The sequence below is a fragment of the Chlorocebus sabaeus genome, chromosome 21, assembly GCF_047675955.1.
Source record: "Chlorocebus sabaeus isolate Y175 chromosome 21, mChlSab1.0.hap1, whole genome shotgun sequence".
Lineage (NCBI taxonomy): Eukaryota > Metazoa > Chordata > Mammalia > Primates > Cercopithecidae > Chlorocebus > Chlorocebus sabaeus.
This window is the reverse complement of record NC_132924.1, coordinates 9617437-9622100: the sequence shown is the minus strand read 5'-3', so window position 1 is coordinate 9622100 and position 4664 is coordinate 9617437. Positions and strand designations below refer to the sequence as shown.

The following is a 4664-nucleotide window of genomic DNA, read 5'->3' as shown; positions in this document are numbered from 1 at the left end:
AAGTGGTAGAGCCCATTTTCATTTTTTCTAACAAAGCATGCTACATAGAGGTCTTACAGTACCGTAATTAGTTGAATACGTATTACTCACTTCACAGACAGAATTTTTTGTAAAAAGGACTCATATCTTGTTAATTTACATTGTTTTCTAGTTAACGTGCATGGAACAGTTGTCATGATATAAAATTCATGCTTGCTATTCCACTAGACAGATGTTTTCAGAGTTATAGTTTAAGTTTACATTATGCTCCTATTCTTCGCTTAGTAAAAGTTTTGTTAGTATGGGAATGAAACATTTCAATACTTTCTGTTTATATGTGCTTATTCTGCATATATAGGTGATTAAATTGTGATATCGTGCTTTGATTTTTCTTCTTGTCGGAGCGGCAACAAATTATTCACATTACATTTATGATGTTTTGTATGTGGGTGGGTTTAACCTCTATAGAACCTATGAATACTCAATGGTCTTTTTTTGGAGGACATTCAGTTGCCTCTAATAAAAACTAGTATATATTTAAATGTTAAGTCGATGTTATTTCTGATTACTGTACCTAAAGGTTTTTCCTGTCCACGGCCAAGTATAACAAAGTCAAACTTAATTGAATTTTTTGAAGTTCAAAGATATCATCATCTCTAACATTTCAAGAAATTAATTAGCCCTTTCGGCCTATTCCTGTGTAATGCCTTCCCACCAACAAATGTTAATTTACCTTGTCCTTAATTTACATAATCACCACGCAGCATAACCCAAGTCAAGGTAAAAAAGAATGGAAGTAGAGTCATACTGGTGGTGATGTTCATGTGATTTGAAAAATGCAAAACTATCCCAGCTGCCAAACCAAATCTCTGGCCCTGTTTTGCATTTCCTGAAGTTCAGTGATCTACCCTTAGTAGAAGGGTGATTGACTTTCTAATCATGACCTCCGTAGGGATACAAGGTTATACACTGAAGACGGAAGCCAGTCTAGTCGTCTAGCGCACATCATTCTAGGAAGTTCTTTTTATTTTTGGAAAAAGAAGTCTCACTTTTGTCACCCAGTCTAGAGTGAAGTGGTGCCATCTTAGCTCATTGCAACCTCTGTCTCCCAGGTTCAAGTGATTCTCCTGGCTCAGTCTCCTGAGTAGCTGGGATTACAGGCGCCTGCCACCATGCCTGGCTACTTTGTTTTATTTTTGGTAGAGACCGGGTTTCACCATGTTGGGCAGGCTGGGGCAGGCTGGTCTCAAACTCCTGACCTCAGGTGATCTGCCTGCCTTGGCCTCCCAAAGTGTTGGGATTACAGGCATGAGCCACCACGCCTGGCCGGAAGTTCTTTGGTTTATAGTTTCCACATCAGTGAATTGGTTGTGAATTGTGCTTCTGTAAGCCCAACCCGAAAATGTGAGTATTCACAGCCCCAAATCCCTATCCATATTAATCTATCTTCCCTGGCCTACTCCAGAGTCCATCACCATAACAACCCATGGTCTGCAATAAACAGAGATACCATCATCAAGAAAGGCAGCAGCCGCACCTCTACAAAGATGAATGTTACCCACGATTCAGGGAGGGTTGTTTTCAGGACTCCTATGTGATTTTCTTGGAAGCTCTCCGTTTTCTGTACTTGTTAATTCCGTGGAATCCTCCCTTGAAAATCTGCATTTGGATCAGGGTTCTCCTGAGGTCCTGCTGGCAGAGGTATTGCTTAGAGCCATGTGTTTTCTGCCTCTTTCATCATCAGTGAGTGAGCAAATACAAAGACAGCACAGATCATAAAAAATATATATGAAGATGAATATATATATATATATATATAGACACACATTTATTTATTTATTTGCGATGGAGTCTCATTCGGTCACCCAGGCTGGAGTGCAATGATGCGGTATTGGCTCACTGCAACCTCCGCCTCCCAGGTTCAAGCCATTCTCCTGCCTCAGCTCCCCTGAGTAGCTGGGATTACAGGCACGTGCCACCACGCCCGGCTAATTTTTGTATTTTCAGTGGAGATGGGGTTTCTCCATGTTGACCAGGCTAGTCTCGAACTCCTGATCTCAAGTGATCCTCCTGCCTTGGCCTCCCAAAGTGCTGGGATTACAGGCGTGAGCCACCATTCCCAGCCAGAAAAGAATGTTTTAACATCTACCTGTATCTATCTGGATCTTGGCTGACTGCTTCATATTTCATGGAACATCATTTCTGAGAGATTAATACAAAACAGTCATGCACACCTCTATCTACACACACACACACACACACACACACACACACGAGTACCATGGCAAACACGGTTTTGGAAACTGTCTCGTAATATAATTCCTTTGCGTAGTGCTTTATTCTTTTGAGTCTTCTGAACATTCCTGCAGTGAAGAAACTGGTTTATCTAATTTAGTTTCCAAAACTTACTTGAGCACTGATGAGGAAGCAAATTTTAAAATCTCTGTGCATAGCTATGGAGTTATGAGATGAAAGGAAGCACAGCATATTACCAGAAATGTCACACTGAATAAAGGAATATCTCAGAGGACAAAAAGAGAAGGATGTGCTTTTTCCTGCAAGGAGGCACGGAGGTGTCCACCCACCTTATCTCCCTCAGCGTTCAGCTGGAGGTCCAGTTTGGCTCACAGCAATTCTTTTGCATGCTTCCTTTATTCAGCTCACTGAAAATCACCAATTGATATCCATTTCTCAGTACTTTAGAAAGTACTGACAAACTTAAAGTGTGAGGATTTTTCTGCCAAATGCAAACTCTCCTGAGAAGAGTAGGTAGGTAGGCCCTCGTCAGAGGTTTTCCAAGGTGTCGTCATATAGGGAGCTGGGCATCGCTCACAGTGTACAGTAAAGGGAGGACTGTCTCGGGTATCACGTACTGCATTGTAGAGCCTCTCTGAGAGTCCGATCTACGTGTGGGTAGGGTAAGGGCAGCCATAGGAAAGTAAGCTACAAGGGCAAAAGCCTTAGCTGGAGAAGCGTGGACACCAGGCGCAGAACGCGGCTCCTCCTCGATCTTGTCATAGGCAAGCACTGCCTGCAGCTCTCTGTAGCAGAAAGAGGTTGAGCCTTAAAGTAGCACTTATTTATTGTGACATTCTGTTATGTTCTCTGGATAAATATAGGATTTTTATTGCAAGAACTATTGATCCTTTCAAGCACCATAAATTCTCCCTAAGAAAAGAAACAAATCTAGGCAAATAAGCTAAGTTTTACTTTGTCTTCATAATCTAAATAATAAAAATCTATATACTTTAGAAACAAGATCACACAGAAACCCTCACTAAAAAAGCTTCTGAAAGTTATATTTTGCCATTTAAAAAATCTTAACTGTTGCATCCAAATACTAATTAGATTGTAAGATTCTGAAAGTTTCCTTGTAGTGTTTTTTATTATGCCTGCAACAAAATTATATATATGTAAAATATATACATATGTATGTATATGATAAATATTTTTCTCAAGGAATGAGATTGCAGAGATAAATGTCTTTTCAAAATACAACCATTACTAAAGATATATGATAACTTTTTTTCAACAGTAAGTTACGGTAGTTGGGCTTTTTCTGTTTACAAGGTTATTTCTGAGTTGTGAAAATTCTCTGTCCATGTATTTTCCTGTATTACCACATTCTTCTCTCATATCCCCCATTCAATCTTCATTGCCACTGAGACAGAAAGCGGAAGAATACTTTTTTTTCTCGCATCTGTAATGGAAACCTTAGCAGCAGACACTAACTGCTCCAGGTCTGCCAAACAGATGGATTTACTCTCCAACTTATTGCATCCTGTTTGTTTGTTTGTTTGTTTGTTTTATGCTACATATCTTTTGTCACCGAATCCTATGGTATGAAGAGAATATAATGTGTCTGTGGATATGGTAAACTTACAGTAAGCAAGGGGCCTACTGTGTGTTTCCTTTCTAGGCCCAGCAAAATACGAGCACAGAAGATACACAAATATTTGCTGAATAAATAAATTAATGAGAACTTTTCTCCCGATCAAAATATTACTCTCAGAGCAACTTGCTTTAGATATTTCCTAGAAGACATCAGATCACTCAGTATGACCTGTTACTCCTTTAGCTTCCTCTAATGTGTCATTATTTATTCAGACTTTAGAGAAATTTTGAATTACCACAAATATCTGGACAATGGGGGATAAATTACAAGACTATTAGTTTTCTCTTTATTTACTATTCTAGTAAAATACAATGTAACATATGTATCTTATGGTGGACTGTGCATACCCTCCACTGAGTGAAGAGGAAGTGTCTGAGGTAACCTTTCTAAAACCATAATTGGCCAATTATTACTTAATGAAACACATATCTACAGTGTTTCCTAGTTTTGGCTCAAAATAACCAGACTTTACCTTGGTCAAAATCAGAACCATTTTAACCTTGCAAAAGTTATTTCTTAAATCATCTTTTTTGTCTGTTTAAAAGAGAAAGTCTCACAAGATATATTGAATTATAGATATTAAAACAAATATGTTTTCAAAACCCTTCACAGGAAATGTTAACCTTTTCTAAGCTAGGCCTAGAGCTATTTATTTTGCTTCACAGGAAACAGTGCAGATTAGCCAAAATCATGATGCTAACATATGCTATGAGTAACTCGGATATGAGTCTAGTTTAAGAGCATATGATCTTTCTTTTTTCCTGTCTACAAGGTGCAAGGTTACTTATCC

At 38.8% G+C, this 4664-nt stretch overlaps 1 non-coding gene across 1 annotated transcript; it reads right to left on the bottom strand.

Moving 5' to 3' along the window:
• Positions 1-3608: 3608 nt before the first annotated feature.
• LOC119620655 (small nucleolar RNA SNORA31) lies at positions 3609-3737 on the bottom strand. Its single transcript, XR_005237199.1, has one exon. It is a non-coding gene; the product is annotated as a small nucleolar RNA SNORA31 (small nucleolar RNA).
• Between the last annotated feature and the right edge of the window lie 927 nt (positions 3738-4664).